Source organism: Megachile rotundata, chromosome 3, assembly GCF_050947335.1.
Source record: "Megachile rotundata isolate GNS110a chromosome 3, iyMegRotu1, whole genome shotgun sequence".
NCBI lineage: Eukaryota > Metazoa > Arthropoda > Insecta > Hymenoptera > Megachilidae > Megachile > Megachile rotundata.
Window position 1 is genome coordinate 22,239,591 of NC_134985.1, and position 25,680 is coordinate 22,265,270.

At 42.4% G+C, this 25,680-nt stretch overlaps 1 protein-coding gene across 1 annotated transcript in view; it reads right to left on the reverse strand.

The window, feature by feature from the left end:
* The window catches only part of LOC100878944 (uncharacterized), a 126,574-nt gene that overhangs the window by 72,332 nt on the left and 28,562 nt on the right, over window positions 1–25,680 (reverse strand). The window contains exon 2 of the mRNA XM_003708470.3: window positions 15,639–15,714. The gene's annotated coding sequence lies outside the window, so the exon portion shown is untranslated. The remainder of the gene's footprint in view (window positions 1–15,638; window positions 15,715–25,680) is intronic.

A 25,680-nucleotide genomic window follows, 5' to 3' on the forward strand; every position in this document is an offset into this window, starting at 1 on the left:
TCGATAGTCTAGAAAGTCTCGATGCGATCCACGACTCGAAGAAGAGACGGTAGGGTTGACAGAGTACTCTTACGGTCGGTATGCAGGCTTTATTTGACCGCGATAGGAGTTCCGTAAGACGAAGACGAGGGGAGGAGGCAGAGAAAGAGGAAGAGAGAAAGAAAGGGGTCAAAGTTGGTAGCGGTACGAGGCTTTCGTGAACGCGGAGAAACGAGAAGCGGAGGAGGCGGAAGAGGGTTAGGTCGAGTCGGTCGTTGACGGTTGGAGGATGATGCCGTGGTCCCTGGATCGATCCCGAACCACCACCGCCATCCCGACGCCGCAACCACCGAGCACTAGCTAACTATTCCTGGTAGGCACACGCGCGTACACACAAGAACAAGCGTGTACACAACACGGGCCTACTTCTCCAGCTCCTCTCTTGCTCCAACAATCTTCTTCAGCCTCGTTCCTACCCGACCTTTTCCCTTCTTACGAGCACAGTTTCGCGAAGTATTCGAACGACGTTGCGATTCAACCTCGAACGTACACGAATAAACGATACGTGCTTTACGACGAATATAATAAGTTGTCCTGCAAAATCCGAGAAAACGTAAGATCGCACTGTCCGATATACAAACTGCTTTGACGGAAAATTTATGTTTTTATGATCCATCGAATTCGATTTCGTAAATAAGTTCGGCTAACAAAAGAGAGAAATTCCGAGCGAAGGAAATGTTCGCTTTAGTTAACAATTGTTCGTTCGGTTAGAGATGCACGGAGGAACAGGCAGAGGACAAGAGGGTGAGTCGCTGTCGCGCACAAGAGCAGGCTGGCGAGGAAACTGGTTCTTCGTGTGACGCGTGTGTGACGATTCGTGCAGGGGTATCAAGTGCAGATATTCTACGCCGGATTCACGTGGACCGTATACTCACGGGAACTCGTCCTGGCACTCGTGCGCCAGAGGAAGGACGAGATCGAAAAAGCCGAGATGTTTCGTGAAGGCTGTCGAGGACTGTTGAGAGATTCGGGGTCGTATCGCCCTGGAAAATAGAAGCAGGAGTGTCTCGAAGTACAACGTCTGGTTTTTGCTTCCCTCTTCAATTATTCGATAGAGTTATTCGATATCGGCTACCGGTGGCATTATTTAATCGACCGTACGAAGTTCAAAAATTACCTTTCGAAGAAATTATTGGTTCCGATCTTCGTTACGTTTGTTCGCTCGTCCTTCAATTTTTCTGCTTTTCTATCCGAGTAAAATATGAAGCTCAACAAGCGTGATGTTTCGGCGTTCCTTCGTTCCTCGAACACCGACTCCTTCAACTATAATAATTTGTCTCGAAAGTTGAATAGTAGTCGTATCACGCGAACGAAGCAGCTGCTATTTATTACTCGAATACAGAGGAGGAAGCAGAGATGGAGAATCAGAAAAGGCACCTGGAAGGATACTCGACGAAGCGGAAATCGAGACTGTTTGTTAAGGATTAAAGTTAACAGGATCGAGTAGAGCGCTTGTCGGATCGTCCTCTAATTAAATACAAGCACTATGAGAAGAGAAAGCTCGATCCTCGAGACCGATGTTGAAGAAATAAAGAGATCGCCGAGGTGCTTGGTTCGTCGTGCAAGGGGAAACCGAAGAAAAGGATATTACCCGCGTTGACGTCCCGGCAATAGCTTTACTTATCGTTAGATCTCGATGGACTCGTCGTGACGCGCATCAAAGAACTATGCTTTTGCTACCACTCTCCTGTATTTCTTACGGCTTCCATTTATTGCTGTTCATCCTTTGAAAAAGATTTTGTTTCGAACGACAATCGCCGTATACGGCACTTTGAAGTAAGAACGATTTCAAGCTCGAAAATGGACTTCCTTTAACTTTACCGTGGAATATGATTTTAATATCGCAATAGAGCAGCAAGAGGTCCCAAACGAATCATCGAGAAAATTCGAATTTTCTTATCGCACAATTTTTTACTATTATCTAGAAGCCTTGGAAAGATTGAAAACGAAACGAATAAGGCAAATTTATGGAGCTAAATTTTTGACGATAACGTTTGCAAATTTTCATGATTATTTACCCAAGTGGCGAATTACATTTAATTCGCTGTATTAATCGTTAAATACATCCGCCAAAGGAAACAAATATTTAATTTCTCTTCACAGATATATGTGACTGAAAATATACACCTCTCGTTTTAATAAAATTATGATTTGAAAAATTAAAAATGTAAAGACAAAATTATCCAACGATGTCTACGCTAAAAATTTTGTGAAATTACATGGTGTTTAGTTAAGATGTAATATTAAATAGAATATCAATTTCAGTGAAAAGGCTACATGTGAAATTTACAATTGTCACCCCGGGTCGCGATTGTTACGAGAGGGGGAAAACTGTTATGCGTGCGTATTGTCTCGTTTTATTCCAATATGCGGCGGCATCCAATTCTAATCGGTTATTTCTTGTCGGAAATAACGAGCTGGCTGATACACTCGGTTCGACCTATTACGGGGGCAAAGGGTTAATCGAACGATGTTATCTCGCGCGAGAACAACGTTAAAAAGAAACGACACCGCAATCGGCGTTGTTCCCACGAAACGAAAGTTCCATCGGTTTCAGAAATCCCGTGGCCCACTTTTTTCCCTTAACAGCCCGTGTGAAGTGCACCAGTCTCGTGTTAAACTCCGGTCCTATATATACAATATATATATCGGTCTATGTATATATGTATAGATGCGAGGATCGTGTTTGACTGTGACGTAGCGCTAACCATAAAGAGGAGTTTTACGAGAATAGCGTATGCTCGAAGTAGAAGTCGTTACCCCTGGGCTACATTATCGCTACCCGTGGTTTCTGGATACCCTCACGGGCCGCGTTAATTCGGATTTATTCGTCCCTTCGAAACGCTGCCGCCAGCTTAATCTGTTTTACTCTCCTGCCCCTCCTCTCCCGTATAATTCGACACTTTGCTTCGTTCCTTCCGATGTAAATGAGTGGACTCTGGCTCGGTTTCGTCGATGCTGGCTGGTTCATCGATTTCTTCGGGGAATAGAGCCTCGAGAGATTTGTGCCAGCTTTATCACCGTATCGACGGTATTTCGCTATATTATGACGGGTTTTATCGATAACTTGGATTCGTTTTAACTTCTCTCGTACTCGCGATCAATCGTGGCCGATCGTTACTATTTGAGAAAATGATCCGTAACGCGACTATCCATGAACGTTAATTCTCGACGCGTCGAAGCGTTCGTTCGATTACTTCTTACAGACGTGTTTACCGAAAGACACCGCACGCCATCGAACCCGATCTTTGTCGAACAATCGAGCCAAAGTTTCCGTTTGCCTTTGGACGTAACCGCGTTCTATGCGTATTGACAATCCGTCAGGGAAGAACATCGGGAGATCCTCGACCACACTCTCGCGAGCCGTCCACTCGAATCCACTTCTATCTGCTCGTCGAAGTGCTTTTCATCGAAGCCGGTCGAGCCTCCCTTTTGCGATCTCCCGCTTTTATTTGTCCGTCACCGGGCTTCCTACGTTCCACCAGGAGAAAAGACTGATCGACTAATGCGAGGATAGCCAAATGATTCCGGCAACGTCCCCTTGGTTGGCTGCTACCCTCTGCCAAAGCCATTTCGCGAGAGACGACGCCACGGCGAACACGGTATCCTGGCTTATGGCCGAACAAGAAGCTGAGACACGCTCGCTTTATTACGCAACAATGAATAGGGACAAGAAGGACGAAGGTTCTTTGGATGGGTTTGTAAGGTACGCCGACAGATTCTCGATAAATCGATGGTCCGCTTCGGCGACTCTACTTAATTACCTGCCGCTTTGTTGTCAAAATAACGTTCCTGTCGGTCGACGGAAATTGTGGATTTTCTATCGGTAATTATCGCATCTGAACCCATGGATACGATAAGAAATAGCGATCGACCTGCTGCCACGAGGAGTATCGACCGCCGTTACGTTTCACAATATAAACCGAAAGTGGATGGCGGTATAATAAGTTATCGATATAATTAATTTATACGTCGCCGCACGTTAGATTGCAATACGTTTTATCTTCGCGCAATAAACATTGTATCTCTACGCGTCTAATTGTTAAGCACCGTATCGTCGTGAGCGATATAATCAACAATTAAATCACCACGCGATACTTTAAATAATATATCGTAAATTTGAAATCGATGCGACAGCTGTATCGAGCGTTTTCCTGCCATAGCATTCAGTACAGACTCGTTGATGGCAGCTATAATTCGCGTGAATTCTTCATGAGAATGTTAACGATATTAGCACTCGTAAAATGGCACGATGAAAATTATTAATGAAATATTCAGCAGCCGTTCGTCAGGAATGATTAAAAAGTTCTGACTCGAACAGGACCATCTGCGATAAATAATTCAGAAACAAGCGAAAGGTCGTTTCCTACGTAACCGAACGAAAGTTTGCACCTGGCTCGTGGTCCCTCGTGTTTATTTAAAATTTCATTTCGTTTACGCAAACGTCGGTCATGCGCGTATTTTACGTGCTATAACGTTTCAACTTGACGATGCTTAAAACGTCGCGACGGGGTGCGTAACGAGCGATCGCTGCGGCCATTTGCACAACGTTATTAAAAAACATTTCTGCGGGCGATCAGCTCGGATATTTCAGCCAAACAAATTCTCTTTGCGGACGAAACGATGAAATACTGCTACTTGGATTTAAATGTCAACCGATGTTCAAGAAACTTAACGAACGCGTTGCTCGCAAATGCTCTTGATAAGATTCCTTACTTAAAAACTCGTTACGTAACAAGTTATGCCAAGATCCAATTTGACGCTGGTTGACGTCAAAAGCAAACGAATGATAGCCTTTAAAATACATAATTAAGTTGACTGCCATGATAATATTAATCGCTGTTAAAACTAAATTGTTAATTACATTTCGTGATTACTCCACTATATCGTAATTGGAGCGCCGAACATTGGTAAACTTCGCGACAATCGTCGCGTTACTATTTTCGTAATATCCGATCCTTTCTCTTGGTGTATACTTTCGGATAATATTCGAGCACCGATATATTCAATCGGGAATAGTATCCCCCGTGTCGATTACGACCTGTATAATCGAATGTTCGAACTTTGCCTGTAGTTTGACGATCGTTTTGTCGTTCTCGCTATAGACTATCGGGACTCGAGTTTCCTACTCTAATAATAACCGGTCTCTAGGTACTAATTCCGAGGTAGAGAAATCGCGGACTACGATACAATTTCCCTAAGCGATACGGTGTCGCGATTGACCCGATTAGAATCGTGTAACGAGCATATTCGATTTTGGTTTACCGAAAAATTTCAGACTCTGATAGCTTTAGAAATTTTACAAGGCAAACATTAAAATCGAAAAATTGAATAATTATCAAAGTTTATAGGGTAAGTTTAAAGCAATAGAATAACTGCCTCGATAAGAATACGGGCAGCGCTCGAAACAGCAACACGGATGTGTACAGAGCAAGTAGTACGAATAAACCATTACTGCGTCTAATATTAAGTAGCTCGAGCAAACGATAACTCCGCCGAGCTCTACGCGAATTCTCCGAATCGCAGACAATTTAACCTCTATTTACGCGTCGTTTCGTACACGAAAAAGGAAAAATCGATGGAACGTAACAACCGAGCGAAAGTAACGATTCGTCGTCGATTTTTCTAGCGCGAATCGAGCGTCCGCTCTGTTTACGTGGAAAGCTTTGTCTCGTTCGGTCCTCGGTGCATTAACCGATGAACTTATGCATGGTGACCCGATAAAAGGTTAACGTTCCGCGACTAAGCAATAACAATGGAAGCGTAGTGGCTGCGGCTCCCCTCGGGCGGACGGATGCGTTCGATCAGATGATAAAAACGAATGGTCTAATCCTGTGGATGTCGGTCTATATCCCGGCTACAGCACTTGACTTCGCACCGGCAACCGAGAGACGTCTCCATCCACTTTCACGGTGGAGAGAGCACCTTGCGGAACCTCTTCGTCAGAAGATAATAAGAGCCGCATGCCAAGCACGAAGGGTATGGCACGTCGTTAAACGAGCTGCTCGACTTCCTCCAAGAATTTTACCCACCTTCCGGAGCGGACCGACCCCTGCCTGCACCACCCTTCGATCCGCGACAACGATCACCCTCCGGTTACAGACGGAGATCGGGACCTTGAAACTACTTCCATCGATTCGTTATTACTTTCTTCGGGTTTTATCCAACTTTTCACATCATTTTTCCCTTTTTCCCTTCTTTTATGTTCGATAATCGCTGGTAAGTAGGTGGACGGAGAATCGGGTGACGTTCGATTGGCTTTGAAGAATGGTAGTGGCAGGCGGAAGCGGATTCGATGGTATACGATGAAGAGGGCCGGACGAAAGAGGGTGAAAAGTACTCCTAAACCAAATTCGGCTTTGCGCGTGTCATTCGATAGTTTGTCAAAAGGGTATCCTCTTTCAATATTGTATCTTAACCGAGAAACGGTAAATCTTGGGGGTTATTTTTCGAGCAAGGTACTGGTTAGATTACGCGTTGTAACACCAAGCGTTAGAGCAACTCCTATTCGCGTGTTCGTAACCTCCGCTCGTAATTCGTTCGATGAAAATTATTATCCTGTGCTGAGTAAAAGTGTCGAGGGTGTTGGTTCAGCGACGTAATAGGTAAATAAGCCTCCGATCAGCATAAACGAAATAATGGGACAGCGTGCGGTTGAATATATCATTCCGCAATAACACGGTATAATTGGAACGCGATTCGTCATCATAAAATTAACTCGGTCCAACGAGAGTGCCGGATAAGCGTGAAATCGGTGATAACCGTGATCGTTGACGTTGGCGCGAGAGCCAGAATTATTATCGTCATCGTCCACGCCGTCGTGGTCGTCATCGTCGTCGTCGTCGTAGTAATACGCAGAAATCGATCCATTCCTGATGCAAGGATGACCTCAACGGGGTCACCCTTTGACACACGATGCTTATCGCGTGTTACGTGATTGACGCGACAGGTCAACCATTTCTACTTCGATTTCGTGTTACCACTCTATCACTCCTGGCCAGTAGCCTTTGTCACCGACACACCCCGATGCAACCGCGCTGTGTTTACATTTCCACCCACTTCGTTTTATAGCCGGTTACAATGTCGATTATTTGATATTTCGAAACTGTTTCCTTCCGAGTATCGTTCACTGGACAATGTAGGTGGAATCTATATTGCAAACTATCTCTAACAAAGTTTGTTATTTAGAAGAATTCTGGTTTCTGTCGTTCGTACGACGTCGAACGATGAAAACACAACGGTTTCTACGTTTTCACCGAAACGGCAAATCGTGCGTGCTTCTGACATGATCCCTTACCGTCATCAATTAAATTACGGTCGTTTTAAAAGGTCTCTCGTACACAGAATCCCTGTCGGTTCCTAAATAGCCGTTATTAGGGAGGGAATAGAAAAAGTATGTCACAGTAAAGGAAATACGATGGACGAAAGTGGAAACGGGTTGAAACGAAAGACCGTCGTGCAGAGAAACGGAGCAAAGTCGATGGGGAATGTGTAGGGTTGAACATCGAATTTCGGTGTGCGCTACCTCGTTTCGCTGTAAAGTACGTCGCGAAATTGAACGAATCTCTGAAACTTACTGGCAGCGGAAAGAAAGAACAGGAAACGGAAAGGAACTTGTAGGAAGTCTAGCGATGAAAATTCCCGGATAATTTAGTGAGCTAGGAAAGGAAAGAAACAGGTGCGCGCGTTTTCGAAGCTGTCGCGCGTTTCATTCTTCTTCGAGGTTCTTTTTAGTCGAAAGTTTCGTTATAAAGCAGGATCTTCGCTATTATAATGAACGCGTTGATCGTCCCTTTAACCAACGCGTTATAAATAACAACGGATCGATTCGTACGTGTCTCTAAACTGTAAGCGATCGGGTCTCGACACGAATAATTAGCGAAGAACGAGTGAAATATATCGTGCTTTTAACGTTTCAAAATATTCGCGGTTCTCTACGTACACAAAAATTTACGGCAAAAACTCGATAGCTAACAAAATGGAAAATAAATTGATTAATATCGGGTATTAGTTGTAAAAAATGTTTGCCGTTCGACGAAGCTGGAGATAAGTGGTAGCTCGATTCCGCCAATTGGTGGATACGTTTTATTTTTGTGGCACGCCAATCTGTCGGTTACCTCTGGAGTTTTTTCCGCGATATTGCAGATCGGAAAGATTAATGCAATCGGTTGGATTTAAATATTTTATAGGTATAATTCATGGTGGCACTGGTCGTCGCGAAACGTATTCAACGAGCGTACCTCGCGAATTCGTATTCGACGTCGATAGCCGATCTTTCGTTACTGTTCAACCCTTTCAAAAGCTTAAGCTCTTGATACACGATTTTTTAGACACACGAGAGTACTCGTAGTATCGACTTTTTATGCTTACGCTTGAAATTGAATTCTGTTTCACCGGTATATCGTATCTTCGTTATTTCAGTCAATTAACTCGATATCCCTTGGGTATTAATTTCAAGCTTCAGCGATATAACGCATCATTTGCATATATGTAAATGATCATCGCGATCATTCGATTATTTATACTATCCTGCTCCCCGTTAGCGACGTTTCGACTTTGACAAGTCCGTATCCAAGACAACAGCGTTTCGAATAAATAAGTTTCGAATAAACAGCAATTTGGAATAAGCAAACAAAAGGTAGCAATTTTCAGAAATTTGGTGGTATCAGCGTTAAACGCGTATTACCTACGATCTCTCCACTCATTCGCTCCGGTATTCCATCGCTGGTCCGCTCATCTATCCGCTTCTATTTTTCTAACGGTGTCGCTGTCTCTCCACAAATTTCCATAATCCAGCGTGTCTCTCCTCCGCGGTGTTTCTCGTTCTCTTTCCAGGAGCGCACGCTCCCAGCCATATTTCCCGGCCGTCTCATTATGTGCTCCTGCGGTCGTCCATCCTGTCGTCTTGCTCTACAAGCATTAACTCCGCCGCGAGTTTCTCGCGAGCCAAGCCCTTTTCCTCGCACCCATTACCGCGAGAACGAACTGCCCCTTTCCCAACGCGACTCCCAATTACTTCTCGCGAATCCTTCCAATCCCCACCGACCCTCTGTGACTACCACCAGAAATACCTCCTTTTTTTTCTTTATCGTTCTGAACGAAAATAAAAAAGAACGAGAAATGTTCTTCTTAATTCGTTCTTTAGATGCTCGACGGTTCAGCCACATCACGTACCGCTCTAACGACTTCCTGTCCGGCACGCGTTTATTTCCCTGGAATTCCCCGATTCCACGCGATTCTCTCTTTCTTATGACGAACAAATGGAGCGAGCGTGCCGGGAATTACCGTCTACAACGTGGTTTAGATATTTTCTTTAGTATGTACGTTTTTTCGCGAGAACGTTCTTAAGGAATGATGAATGATCTTACTAACAAGTACCCGAGAAAAGGGTGCTTAAAGAACAAAGTTCGATGTTACACTGTATTTTTTTGCATCGTGATTGTGAGGCGTAATTGCGACTATAAACTGATCAAGTACAATTATACGTTTCCTTTCTTCCGTCAAACAAATTACGCCGCCCTCTTCGCATAAAATTCATTCGTTAAATCGAGTAATCGAATTAAATTCTACAGATCATTTTATGTAAACGCATCGAAATAACACGGTCACGACGAGAATACTTAATGAGAACTGCTGCTGTAAAAATAACAAGACGCAATTATTTAACTCATTATTTACACGTACGGTTTACCCGTTTCGGACGGAATTAAACAACTTCGACTAACGAGATTCCCGATTGTGTTTCTGGCACTTGCCGAGCCACGGAGTATAATAACAAATATTAATTAGAAAATTCTGATATATTCAGTTGCGAACATTGCGATAACATAGTTTTAAAACTATCTTTCGTATTCATATTTAGTTGGTTTCCGAGAGAAGAGAAAAGTGAAACGGAGTACGTTTGAAATTTTACAGTATGCCGGACAATGAATTAACATCAAGCTTCCTCGGTCGAAAATAAAATGCGAGCAAGTGCTGCCCATTAAACTAGAATTCTCGTTTTACTGCAAAGCTTCTCCCTTTCTATTTTTTGTTTTTTAAATATCATATTTCTACGGCAACTTCGCGTTATGCTCGAACGCCAGATTTATTTTTAATTAGAAAAGAATCTAGCAGCTAGGGGCAAACGTTGCAACATTTTACTACATTCTCTCCGAAATATTTTCTGCAAGATTCACCAAGCAGAACAGGTTGTTGAAACGGTCTCGTTTACGCGCATCTCCGAATTTTGCTTCAAAATCGTTTCATTTCGCTTTTCCACGAATCGTAATCAACAGTGTTATTCTCTGCCTCCCTCTTTTTCAATCCTGTCCAATTTAATTCTCAACGAAATGTTAATATTTTCCAATGATTTCCGCGATAACGGAAATTAATCTTCTTTTCAAAAATAAATAACAAATATAAAATAAATTCTTGTTTTAATAATAAATTTTGTTTCGAAAACAAAGATTCTGTCGAGTAAACGCGTTATTATTAAATTCAGTTTTCACGGTTGTGAAATTGAACATAGTAACCGTTTCAAAAGAACTTCAAAAAGAGCCAAAATTTTGCGTCTAAAAGTAAACGAGTGTGCTTTTCGTTGTATTTCTCGTGTACGTTCCTGGTGGGGCCGCCAGTTGCTTTGATTCTATCAACTTCATTTGCTGGCGATGGAAAGAAAAGAGAAGTTATTTAATGTAGAGCGTATACAAAGGTAACTTCGTTTCTGTAGCGAAGAAATTGCTGAAAGCGCAATCGTTCTAATTGTTACGATGCGATTAGTAGATCGAAAAACAAATGTCGCTTTGTGCTACCGCCCATTTGAACTAGTTATGTTCGTTTAAAAATGTTGTCATTATATCGCGCAAATTAATCGAGCAGAGTCGCTAACGCCACCCGCAAATTTCAGCGGAGAAACTACAAATTAATATAATAGAGATTAGTGAAAGGAAGGATGATGAGTTTAATACGTTGGAAACTCTAAAAACAATTTGAAGCAGCTCGAAAATTACATTGAACAAGATAGAACGGCGGACATACATAAATCGGGGACGGTGGAAACCGAACTCGAAACAAATTACGCGAGATTAACGAACATTTCGCTTAGAGTTCGCGCGCGACCAGCACATATCCGGAACAGGAAGATCACGTTCCGGCCACGGCGAAAGAGGTCGGAGCCGTTGCCTCTGACAGGCACATATTTTCTACTGTCTCTCTGCACCCACAGCGTTAACAGGATCCACCGTGTCGTACACCTAACCCGTGTCTGCGGTTTTCGCGGTAAAATTCGCTAGTTGGAATCGCCGTGTCGCGTTGCCTTTCAAGTAATTGTAAATCGAATCCGTCGGCATTGTTTCGTCGAGAATTTCCTCGTTTACCTACAATTATCGCCCCAAATTTTCTCGCTTTTATCAAATATTTTCTCTCTTCGTGCACTTTCAACTTATCTTGCTTCGCGCGCTTTGCATATTTCATGCGTTGCGCTAAATTTATTTCGCGGTTTTTTTTTCAGCGGATTCTACTTGACTTACGGATCTCGACCTGCTGAAATTTCGAAAAGCAGAATGAAAAGGTATTTGAAATTAAATTTAAATTCTGCGTTATATTCCGAGTCGACCACGACTCGACTTCGCCGGTTGGATGTTAATATTTCATCGAAACTTCCTTTTCGGAATTTTAAATTTTTCTTCGCGTTCGTCGCGTTTCGTTGGGAAACGTTGTTAAGGATTCGTGAAGATCGATGGAATTTGCCGAATCGTTGACACAATTTTGAATCGTGCGCGAATCCTCGTATCGAGAAGTGCTGGAGCACCATTAACTGACTATGAATTTATGCGCGCGGAGTGTTATGTCATTGCATGTGTGCTGTGATCGAGGGATCTCGTTATCTTGTTGAACAACACGCTCGTGTACCTTGCCATTTAGTGCCTAATTTCAAACACTCGGTGCTATAACGAATGTTAGGCCGCGTTGCGAATCAATACCGTGTCGTATACATTGATACATGGACCTTTTCTTTAAATTCACGTCAATTCTGCTCTTTGAACAAATCTCTTGACATATTTATCCATTTTTTTTATCGAGTTAAAGTTGTAGTGTAAGTGATTTTTATTATAGGAGATATAGAAACGTAACGCCGTATCTCCCAACCCTTAGGCAAAATGTGTGAACCCCGCGGTGAAAAAGCAACTAATCAAATCGTGGAATTATCAGACAGCCGATTCATCAAGCGCTTGAACGATCAATTTGTAACACTCGTGCAGTTCTCATCAGAGTGAATGGATCAAGTGTTAACAGAACTGCTGTTACCGTCCTTTCTCTAACCAACATTCATCTCTTGACTCGTAATTGTCAAAATTCTCCACGCTCCCGTGCTTTCCAGATAAATCTAGCCCGGCTGACGTGACCGAGATTTCACGGGCTGGAAAAAAATTTCCATTACACCCGCGAAAAACTTTGCACCGGCAACTCGACGATTCGACTAGGAAAAACGAGCGTAGCTCAGGATAGATAGCGTTAGAATCGCCGAGTTGTTTTTTTCACTGCATTAAGCTGTTTTAATTCTTTTTTCGAGACGAGACATGCAAATTACAACAGGAAGAGCCGCATCGCGGTGAAAATTTAACGGAGCGTAACGTTGCCGGGTTAGAGGAGGAGAACCGCGAAAACCGCACCAACACTCGACACGCGTTACCGATGATTATGGCACGGAACTGCGGACGAACACAGAAAACGGACAACGGAAAATATAAGGCTGTCAGTCGCAAGCGCTTTAGCCTTGCCGGGTGCACGTGGCTGGCTACCCTGTGAAACCCAAGATCTGCCCTTTATTCCGCCGTTAGCGGCAACCAATGTAAGAAATAACGTTCCGCTCTGCGGAGCGGTATGATTAACTTTGGAATGAACGCCCGCTGGCTGGAACTAATGCCTTTGTATTTGCCGTTATTCAACGAGGTTATACGTCTGTCAGTTTCATCGCATTTTGCGGTAATGTCATCTCGTTCTATTTGGATTCATCCTATTGGTTGCTATTTAATTGTTTGTCTACCAGTAACTTGTCCTTTCAGCGCTAACCTCATTTTTTAAATACTATATTCCCATCCCTGTGTCGACGTTTAACAATTCCGCAAAACCATCGCTATCCTATGAATGTCCACGTCTCTCGACTCGTTCTTGTTCCACGAGCAATGTTTTTCACCCGTGTCAAGAGAAGAGCTATGGTTTCATGGACCAATCTGTACACGCGATAACCTTTTCCCGAACCAACAAATCATCGGAAGAATTAAACCGATCGATAAAAGAATGTTTTAACGGAAGCTTGATTAATCGAGTTCTTTACTCTGTTGGATCGAGTTAAATGTAGAAGACCCGGATAAAATATTAGATGAAATTACGTAGGATAGTAAATCTCTGGCTGGCTAATTGTTTCAGAATCCAGCGTAGCGTAACGCTTCTCTGCAACGCGAAAGATTAACGAATTTCATTTTTCTTTGGCTGAGAGAAAAAGCTGTGCCTCGAGTGGGTTAAACGTGGAGCTCCCTTAGTCGTCTATAAAAGAAACGGAACCTGATACAGAGGGAATACAGGAACCTACGGTGGTTTCGCGTGATCGTAAGGATTCCTAGTGCCGTAACAAGTCTACGTTTCCTTCGAACGATCGAACTTACAGGTACGAGCAACTTTATCTGCTAATCGTACGGTTTAACGACCGACGCTGTAATTACTTTTGTGATTCGAACGCTTTACGATCTCGTTAAACCTCCGGTAACAACGAGAAAGCGTCTGAATGCTCTTCTTCAAAGTGCATTTCATCGACTCCGCCTGGTCTTGTTCGCGGCGTAACTCATTCATTTTCTCCGAAATATACATTCAATTTAAGATTTCCTGCAAAAAGAATTACGCTAATGGCAAGAACCGCGACAACAATTTTCAGCATGATGAATGAAACGTCCCGCGTAATACGAGTGTCAGATATTCTGCGAAGCGAACGGTTCGTCTTGTCTCGACTCGCGCATTCAATAACCAAAGGGCGAAGAGTAAACGATCATAAATCACCGAGCTCCGAACGTATCATCCATAGATTCAAGAGCGTCATGTAGCCAGATGCAATTGCGTTTGTTTTCCGTTCTCGAGATTGAAACTCGCTCCGATGAATTTCCGGCTAAGATGCACGACGACCGGCACGTATCTACCGGATATGATTGATCGAGCATTTAAATATTAGCAAATAAACCGAGGCGGAGCGAGCGTAGTAAATAACTGGGTTGACCTGGCAGGATGAACGATGCCTGGAATAGGTTAGCCGAGCAGAGCCTAGCGGCGCCATATGGTACCAGCTTGTATTTCGTATAATAGCTACACATATTTAGCGAAATCTCGTGCAACGACCTGGCCGCGACTATGTTCCATTTGTAGCGGCAACAACGAGAATTTCGACCCTCGTGCCTCGTGGAAATTTGAACGACATCCAGACCCGACACCCCGACCCAATTTAAGGGTCACCGTAAAGTACGGCTAAATTTCTAATTTCCTTGCTTACTGCGAAATGTCCTGCGGCGACCGTCGTAACAACGATTCCGAATTAAGTTTTAACTTATTGTACCTTTGATACGTCCCTGAACGAACACAGTCAATTTCATCCAATTCGTTTATCGTTCTTTCGAACGGGGACAACTGCTCTTGTTTTTGTTCGATCCTTAAAATCTCGAGCCGTTATTTAAACGTTGTAATCGTTCGGGTTCGAATTTCTATAAGTTTAAAATACCGCTAGACGGCCGTAACGGTAAGAAACAAAAATAGACGACGATATCGGGGATCAATAAATTAAGACGCAGGTTTGTAGACGCGATACCGAGGTACGGATGCGCGTAAGAACAATGTCCGATCAGGGTAATTAGCCTGACAATTTATTGCTCGGAATACTGCTAACGACGAGGAGCAGGAGAAATAGAGAGAGGGCAAACAGAACGAGATAATTTATTCGGTCGAACGCGAGCAGTGGGCTGGGTTAGTCCAGCAATAATGACGCTCGGAGATCGATTCTATCCTCGTCTATTCAAACATTTACGATTTTATGATTGAATTTGCACACTCGCACGCGAGACACCGGAGTTTCGTCCATTTGCGCGATCACGACGAACGAACACCATCGCGAATATATTACTCGTCCATCGTGCGGCGCCGGATCAAATGTCGATCGATCCTGACCCTACATACATTAATGAATCTCGCCCCGGATGGAACGACGAGGGAACGGAAGGACAAAAAAGGTATCTTAGCGAATCTGTGCACGCGACCTTTTAATTCTTTCGCGGAAAGCTCGAATCGCGACCTGAACGCGACAATTAATTTATCGTTAATGTACTCGATCCGTGCTTTATCGTCTCGTCGAGCGTGATCAAGCCCATAATCTTTATTGACTTCGCTCTTACGCTGACGGCTCTTAACATCGAGAACGTGTACGAGCCCTCCTTGTTCATCCGAAGTTTTGTCTCTTTAAACCAGCTGACAAGCTTCCGACCCAACGCGACTTTTTCCACCGTTCAAAGCAACCTATTCTCGTTTAACCGAGTTCTCGCGCGGAAATAAATAGCAGCGATTACGGTATGATATTTACTCACCGGCAGATGATGTGCAGTTACTTTGACGCTGGAAGCTGGACATAATTCCACGAGCATCGGCTTGCTCGAACAGTCTCTGCAACAAAATACAGAGGACATTATTTAACTATACGTACGATGAGCGACAGGATATTTTTAAAACATATAAATACGTAGCAAAAACTCGAGATGAAAAATATAATTAATAGAAACCGCTAGAATTTGAGCGTTGTTTTAACGTAATTGGTACTGTAAATTTATTTCGTCGAAGATCAGGTTCAACGAAATGTTCGAAGTAAATTGAAATTAACGAGTACTACGTTCAATTATATCACGTATCGCTCGCACTATCTCGTCTTCTATTACCGTCTACTCCATTCCTTCTCTGTCGGAGCAGCTGAAACATCGATTGAGCTTCCACAGAGACGAGAGGATTACGCGTGTACATCCGCGTGCATAAATATCTTTCTTCGATTAAGGAAAAGCGTAGAGGAAGGCGGTTCCCAACAGCCGCTACGTTCCTTTACGTAACGAGATGCAGGGCGTGGCCAGACAGTTTGCCGAAAAAAGAAAATAAATTTTACGAGTAACTAGGAAAAAATAATTTGAAACGGCACGTGGCGAAAATATCTTTCATCGCGCTGTGCTGATGGGTCTCTAATGACGCGACGGCTTTTGTTTTTAATATCGAGAGAAACTAGAAAAGACCTAAAGTAGATTTTATATCGTCCCAAAGTCGAGATCAAACAGAAGTAGAATCTGCGAGAACATAGGAGTTTAGGAACATGGGATCGTAGGGACGACGATTTAGGAACATAGAAGCTTATGAACTTAGAGGCTTAAGAACCTGAGAGCTTATGTTTCTCGAATTCCCGAAAATCGGAAGTTGAAGGTGCGAGCCTCGTAACATTTGCTTCCAATTTTGTGAGAAGCGTTAATTTTCAGCTAGAAAGATAGTAAGCGGTGGAAAGCTTTTCCAAGTTAGTAGATGCACGCGAATTTACGTATCGCTATTTCCATAAAAAGAGCTTGTTGCACAAGATTCTTCGTTTCGGTCTCGTATACTAGGGTTCTTTTATCCTCGAGGCAATCGATTGTACGACGTCGGGAAGGATGCGAGTTTAACACACGACAGAGTCGAAGAAAACGACAAAGGAAGAGATTAGTTGCGTGTTGCGAGGGTTCACGTGCACCACATATGAAATCTTTTCTTTCCTTTTCTCTTCGTTTCCAGGACGACGTTTCATTTTCTCGTCACAGTTGCCACATCGCTCATAATTTCTTCCCCTGTCCCTTTTCTCGTTAACGTCCGACGATCGGCGTTTATATCCCATTTTATCGTTATTCGCACAGAGAAGTCTAGAACTCGTAGAATTCCTAAAGAACGCGGGATGAACCTACGGAAAATAGTACGTCCTCGATCTCGATTAACAAAGGCTATTCGAAAGTGATTCACGGCTGCATGAACCTTGTGCGAACGCACCAGATGGATCGAACGATTCTTGAATGCCTGGTCGACTCGTTTGTTCTCTATGCGGGCGAATCTAGAGTTACCAATTAAAAGACGACTGTTCTCATATTATATGCACCACGTTGAACGTTGTCGAGTATGAAATAGCTCATCATTAGTATGAAATAGTCTATCTGGTAATTAATTTTACACGCATGTTAGCTCGCTGATATCCAAGAATACTTCAAGCTACACTTTTGCACTAGAGTGTACAAAGTAACCAAAAATAATCATCCTATTTGAAAGGCATCCATAAAATAATTGAGTCCCGATCATAGCCTTCAATACTGTAAAAGGATTGAACAGCCTCTGGCTTTGACTTTCACGTTTTCCAGGGAAAATAAACGATTGCGTTAATCATTCAGCGAATGTACGAGTGTCCTCTGACTTTGTGACTCCATTTTAAGTCGGTCGACCGTCTTGAAACGGTGAAATGCAACATTTATAATCAACCAGTGCTTTTTCTGTTCCGCATTCAGTGCACGTCTCCTTTCTTCCACAGATTTCTGACTGCTTGATTTCAAGGAAAGGCAGCTGGATAATTTAGCGCGTCGTCCTCTTCGCGAAGAGATCGTTTTCGTGGTGAAGGAGCAAGCATATAGTCGAGAACCGTTTACCGGGACGGGAACAAGGTCGAGCACGAGGCAGAAGGCACGAAAACAGGCCAAATTGACTTTAATAGCGGAGACAGGAGGATCGGAGTCGGACGATCGTAGCGAAACGTCTTCCCAGAAAGCCTTCTTCCCCGATGCTCCTGCTAGTATATTTCTATCCCTGTAACGATTTCACTCAGAAATAGAGCAGTCGCTCGCGCTGACCGACTTAGAGTCCCTCTTTTCTCCTTCCTTTTGTCCCGACAGCTTCTCAGAGGAGATTTCCGTGAAATCTGGTTTAAAGACATGAATTAAACCCTCGTTGTAGAATGCGTGCTTTCTCTTATAATGTAGCTTTTGTCCGACTTTCTTCACGATGAAATTAGGCATTCGTCCCCCGAATGTTGACACAGATAAAGGGAAGCCGAAATATCCTGCACGCTCCTTCTCCGAAAACCTTCGACTCCGTAATTCGGATCCGCATCTAAATTTCGCGATTTCGAGACAACGGATCTTGATTCGAATCTTTCGATCACTATTCCGAGCAATTACTTGGAATTTCAATAGTAACCGTTCATACCGCGAACTTTGCGAAAAAACTGCCGGAATAAAGATCTTCAGGCAACGCGGACAAATTCGCAAACGAACCTGATTCGTTCGTCCGCAACTTTCGTGCTTGAATTATTCAGTCGGTACCCTCGGAATCGCGCGGTCAGGAAACTCGAATGTGAGAGACACGTACAAGGGTCACAGTCAGCGGAACATTATAAATTCTCTTGACCATGAAGAGTATTATGCCGGATAAGAGCATCAGGATGGACCGAGTATCAGCAGTTTGAGAGATTTCCAGATACCGACTGCTGATTCATTTTATGTATCCGCTTTTTCAAATATTGTTACAGGTACATGTTTGAAATTCTAACAAAGGTGGAACAACCGCGATTCGACTGGCCGTATATACGGAATAATCTATGGTTTAGGTTGTTTCCAGAAAATATAGAGAATAAAGTAAAAGATATTTCGGTCTTGTCGCGTTACCTTTCTAAAAAGACGAAACGGTAAAACGTCGGAAAAGGAATATTTACGTTAGAATTATTATAAACCCTTATTTATAACGCTAAGGGTGCTACTCTTAGGACAGATACAAGCAATATGACGGATAATACCGATTTATAGTGTTGTTGCCGCGAGCGTTTGACCTTGTTTCAGAAACGACAAATAGTTTGGACCAGACTGGACAGCGGAGTTCGGTGTTTGACTTTTATTTCCGGCCGTTTACTTGTTTGTGCCTACGAGGAGCGTCGTTCTTCCTCAAAAATTCATCGACAAACATCATGAATTTTTAAAGGAACCAGGACAACTCTGACACTGTCGCTCGATTCATATCTACAGACACGTTTCTTTTTTTTTCTTTTCATTGAAATACGGGCGCCAGTAAATCAGCCGCGTTCCAAAGCGAAAGCTTTCTCCTCGAGAACGGAATATCGAGTACCTTTATTGTTACGGCATTGCTTTTACACCGACTTTTCGAGGAGGAACAGTGTTCGTATGTTCGGTCAAAACTTCAGAGAACCCCGATCTTTTTCGGTCGAAAGTATTGCTTCAACTATCCGATTTCTATTCGGAGAATCCGAATCCGCGGTATAAGAGCGAAACGTGTCTGTAACACGTCGAGATGCGCGTTTTTAAATTCCTCGATCTTTACGTTTAAAACATTCGAATTCGACAGATTATATTTTCTCTGCGTTTTATTCGGTCGTGAAAAGGCTAACGTCGGGAAGCGACTGTTCCGCAAGAAATAGAAATTCCCTTTTTTACGATAATACACCCTCGATCGATTCGTAAAAACCACAAGGTCGTAACTGATCGTAGTAAACAGGATTTTACAGGCTGGAAGAAAGAAAATAAGGGGCGATGGGTTGCCTACGAATACCAAGAACCAAGCTACGAAATTGATCAGAGATTTCCTCGTGTATCTTTCGATGTATCGAACACCAGTCTTCGGCTTTGGAATCCGATTACGTCGCTGTCGCTAGAAACTTATCTACTTTGAGTGGCGCTCGAAAGCTCGATTGGTTCCTTGCCTCTCGAATCAATAGGATTTTACATAACTTCCTGGAAATGATGTTTAGGTATCAAGTTCGACTCGCGTATCTCAATTTCGAGAAGAAATCTTACCCGAAGCGTTCGGTTCGTTCGCAATTATTTTTTTAATTTCGAATTAAGTCGTGTGCTCCGCGTTTCTATAATACTTTAATCGAATCGACTTAAAGTTTACAAAGCAAGACGCGTTTCTTTACCGTCGCAACACCGATGAATATTCCAAAAGCTTTAACATCACGGAAACAGAAATCGATACGAAACGATCCCAATTAGTAGCAGTCAAGTATAAAATAATGCAGAGATCACCGAGGATGTCCGACACTAAACGTCCGCGTCTACTTTGCAGCAAGACTCGACTTCTTCGTCGGCTTTGAAGATAATTGCGCGTCGTTCAAACATCAACGACTACGGGAAAGTCCACGGGAAATAATGCGTTTCGAGGCAAACGACCCCCGCGGAAAGATCCAAGGCGCGCTGTACGCGAGTCTGAAGAACGGAATACAGTCGAAAACAAAGACAGCCTAAGAGGGAATAATAAAGAGAAGCAGAAGCGGAGAAGATGATACACAGACAAACAGACAGACGGATAAAAGTGTGTAGGAACGGAATGCACCGAAAACGACCAACTATGGCCGAGCTGTGTATTTCAATTTCAACGTTTAATCTCGCAAACTTGAAACGCTCGATATCCTTATCTTCGACCATTGCTTTGGCAAATATACAGAGATCGGTCCACGTAATAGCCTGCACCTTTCTACCGTCCTCGGTGTTTGTCTATGGGACAGTTGGTCGAAGTTTAAGCAACGTTAGAACACTTCGGAATGTTTCGCAAAGATAAATATTTTTCGCGTTATATCTTTGACGCATCGTGACGTTTGTTACATCGATTATATTTCACTCGCGATTACCAGCTGAATGAAGACGAATTTGGTAAAATTACGTGTCTTGGAGCGAAACCGCGTCTTGCACCGCAGTCAGGAGAGGTAAGAATTAATTAACGATCGTGCTAGTAAAAAGCAGTTGGAGTTCGAGTATTTGGAACCGCAACGCGAAACGCTGAAATATCCAGACCGCTAGCCGAGAATTAATGACGAGACTCGGGCGACTTTAGCGTTAACAACGAGCCTCGAATGAAATACTGACCAGCTCGAACCACGGGGAATTTTGCTGTTCGCATGTGCACATACTGCTCTCTCGGACAGCTTTTACGCCCACAAAAATCCGTGTACCGGTGATAGGAGTAAGGGAGGGTATTGCTCTTTCGCGCGTACAAATTTACGAATGGGATCGATCCACGAATGATATGTTGGACATTTGACGTGGCATTTAACCCTCGAACAAGGAATAGCACCGTAGATACACGCACGGTCGATGCCGGGTCAAACAAAATTCAATAGTACACGTTTCGTCAATACCTGTCCTTCTACTCTTATTTTGTGTCGTCTCGTATTTTCAATTTTTAAATTATATTAGTACGTGCTGATCGAAAGAAACGTTATTACATGATTATTACGATGTCACTCAAGTGTCACGACCTCAGCATGATGCGAGGCAGATTTGAGGCTTACACCTCAATGACTCAGCATCCGCTCGAAGATTAATCATAGTACGTGCACGCGAACATTAGACTATCTATTTACGGATTTATAACGGGCAAGGATTAAAACGCATTTTGCTGCAAGCCGTTTTAGCTTTGTACGCGGAATCACCTCTTTTATTCCATCAATTACGAAATCCGCTACAGATTAGTATACAGTATGGAAATAAGAGAACCTTTTAACGAATTTTCAAGGAAATTCGGGTACGTAGAAAATACGTACTCGTAGATCGCCTCCATGCTTTAAACGAGGACAGGTAATTTTAACTACCGTTAAAAAGAATAATCACGGAAATGAGTAATTTTTTGTTAGGAGTAAAAAGAGCAATCAATTTTTCATAGACCGTTCTGCGCGCCTTGAGTATCGACGTATGATCGTGATATAGAAATTTGAAATTTATATGAAAAGGATACGTAATAATGGGGATTTAATAAAGAACGGTCGGACAAGAATCGTGGAAAATTCAATTACCGTGAATGAATTTATCCTGTCGTATACCATGCGGATTCGTATAATTCCGATAAGTTATAACTGTATTATTGTTTCAGATTCCATTAATACGACATTAATCCTTACCGATATAATTTTCACTTTTCCTGTTAATCGCCAACCGGATTATCGTGTTCTTACAAAAACTGTACCTTTGTAAAATCTGGATACACGTTGCAACCATTGCATTGAACTTACGTTTTTGCACCATCACACGAGTATTAAACATGGCAATATTTATAACGCAAAGATAATATTCTGAAATTTACTTCGTTAATGTACAAAGACAGTTAATTTGGAATAACCGAAGCGAAAGCGCGATATAATAGCCATTGCAATTTTCTCGGTCAGCGTATCAGAAAGGTATCGTAACAATCCAGCTTCCACGATAACGAAATACATGCAACCATGTGTCAAAAAAACAAAAACCTTCCAAAATAAACGAATTTTTTGACGTAAACACGAAAAATTTGTATACGGTCACAATTAATTGGTCTGTCTCTGTACGATCGCGTTAATCGCTTTTTTTTCCACGATGAAAAACATTGTTTTTTTTTTTCTATGTTCTCCCGTAACAACACCTTCGATCCTGTATATCCGTTAGAATTTTGGGAACGGTCGGCCAAACCTGACGGACAGGAAATTCGTAAAAATTTTTTATTTCACCAGTCTGTTTGCCGACGCATTCTCCCGCCGTTGCAAACGCATCGAGTTAAATGTTTGTTCGCAACTGTGACGATCCAAATTAAATACGACGCGAAATATCATTCCGTGCTCGGTCGAGCCGACGTTATGGCTCGTATTTCAATGTCGTTCGCTCGAATTATCAAACGGGCTTTCCGTGCCGCGTTCCGTTATACATTGTGCTTGTAACGACCAAATGGAAGTCATTACATACGATGTCGTTAAAACTAAATGATTTCGACGTATTCTGCAATTAAACGTGCGCGGACGCAAGCGTTCCTTTCAGAATCTACGCATCTCTAGCGATTCCTTTTTTGATAATCTCCGGTTACACCTTCGTTTTGGAAATATTTCGAAAAGAAATCTAGAGGGAATTCTGAGAGAACTCGAAAAGAATCCCAGAAGGTAATCTAGACACCTTAGTAAACACTCGATACTCCCAAATAAACAGTAAAATAAAAAGACGCATAAATTAAAAAAGGTCTTACGTTCGCATCACTCGTTAATATTAACACCTTAAATAGTAGAAGAGGGAGCTTAATTTTCCGTAAAACGTAGACCGTAGAGGATTTCGCTGTTCTTTATTTCCAGTTTCGTGCATTTAACATGCTCCGGTTCGTTCCAGCGGGCTACGATCGTTCGATGGAAGTGAAGAGGTCCTTTTTCGGTATGAAGAGAAACGAGTGGATAGTCGATCGTGATGGAAATCGTCTCGTAGCGTTCCACTCGACCTCGGTCGAATTAAAGCCGATTTGTATTATTCATTCAGACACGTTACCTCTTTGGAACGTAATTACTCCCGCTACGCACACTGCATGCGTCATCGATAAGAATTTAATAACGGTTAAAGTTCTATCGTAACCCATCAACGTCGCAATTATAAGAGAAGATACTTGCTAAAATAATATAACGAATCCGCTTAATTTAGGATACAGAATGTTGAAATATTTTTACCACAAAATTGTTCTAATAAATAATTCTGCGGCTATGGCACGTTTCGATTGCAAATTATTATCTATACATATATGGATCGATAATCACGAATCGCCGTGCATTGAATCATTTATTTACTTTAATTTCAGTCCCCAAACGATTCGGTCGGATCACTGCTAATCCAACCTATATTTCAGGGATTAATTTTAATCTGAAATTATTCTACTATTAGCACTTTTAAATTTTATATCGTTTCGTTGAATATTATTTCTTTGGTCTCGCGTTTAAAATATTTTTATTATGCATAAGGGAAAAGAGTTACCCAATCTGGATGTTCAGACTTTCGACCAGCCTACATAAATAGTGGTTATGTTACATTCGGTCGCGTCTGAACGAATCGTATAAACTGTAATGTTGCTCGGACCTATATATGACCGACAATTATTCGCCATTAGTATTTAACAGCGATCTATACGCACCTTAATAAATTACGGAAACGTTATGACCGACATAAATCCCATCGGTCCGGTGCAAGCTACGCTTTCAATTTCCTAGCAGTCGCGGTCATCGGGTAAACACTGTAAGAGGATGAATTTCATCCTCTTATCGGTCAGTTTGAGCTGATTACCGGCCAAACGGTATACATCGTAAACTGTAGCTTGGGGTGAAAGCTCGTCCCGAGCCAATGCTATGCTCTAACGATTTATTAAACTTTCCATCCCAACCATCTAGAATAGCATCCCTCCGCACAATGGACGTTCCACAAACAAAGGCACGCCTGTTTCAACGAACTCGTAAACCCGTAAGATAGAAAAGTGGATGACACATTTGTTAAATTAGAATTTGTGCCGAGAATACTAGCTACGCGTTGGGAAATACAGGCTTCAAGGGCTTCTTTAACCCGCGGACAGTGAACCGCTACGATACAGGACTTTGGAATTCTGAAACTGACTATTCGTAAACCGTTTGCTATAATAATTTTTATTACGGTCACCGCAACAATGGAAACTATCAAAACCACCGTTGTTTCGCTGATTAGTTTATCCTACATTTTCGAGAGAACCAATAATATTTCCGAAGTTTCGAGAAGTTCCAAGAGTTTCCGAGAATTGTTGACTTTGGACAAGCGTTGAAGTTATTCGAACTTCCGAAGTGATTGAATCGCTCGAATATTTTTAGCACAATGCACCGAGTATTCATCGGATTGTAACAAATGGAAAATCGTTAAGAGCTAATTTTCGGATTCATATAAATTCGTTGGGGAATGGTCTGATAGCAGTTTAACGAACCAACGAGTTTAAATCAGATTTACCGACATCAACCACCTTCTTATTCGAAAAAAAAGGAGGTTCGCTTGAGCAATTTACCAGAAGCGATTACAGGATTACGCGCCCGTTCTAATTGGTGAAATCTTCTTAAGGTTTCCGTGGAGATGAGGCTTTTTCAATTATCCAGCAGCAGCTCTCGGAAGGGGTGGAGCAGCGATAACCGGATGAAACTCAGCGGGCGTCGGTCAGTTCGAGCCGATGTTGCGAGCAAACCATACACGCAGCGTAAATTGCAAATTAGCTTAAGCCGATTTTAATGAAGTTTACGTTAGCTCATGAACGAACGAGGCTGTTTGAAGAATCGTGCACGCTTTTGTACAGGCTACGCAAAATGTAGTAGCCGTAATTCGTTTATCTCGTAAACGGAGCCAGCACTGTGCGAGGAAGCCATTTACAAGATATACATCTTAAATTTCAAAATTTCAAATTTAAGCATCAATTTTATATCGCTTTTAGAACTTGTGCGGTATTCGTAATCGATTTTACAATATCCTTACATACAACTTTTGCATAATTGTTAACGTATAAAGTAGGTTAATCAGTTTTGACGCAGTATGAAGTTGCAAGAAGTTAGAAGATTAATAATTTAACTATAACTCCAAAGACATTATGAAATATTAATGACGACAGCTCTCGCGGCATCGCCTTAGGTCGAATAGAAATGATTCACGGAAAAAGTTGAAAATATCTACCTGTTGTCTAAACTAACAAATATATGCGTGTACGTAATGCAAAGTTCGTGAAAGAACGCGCGAATCTGACGCAGTATATCAGCGAGCAAGTGAGAACCGATTGCGATTATCTCGAAATCAACGAGCCCCGACG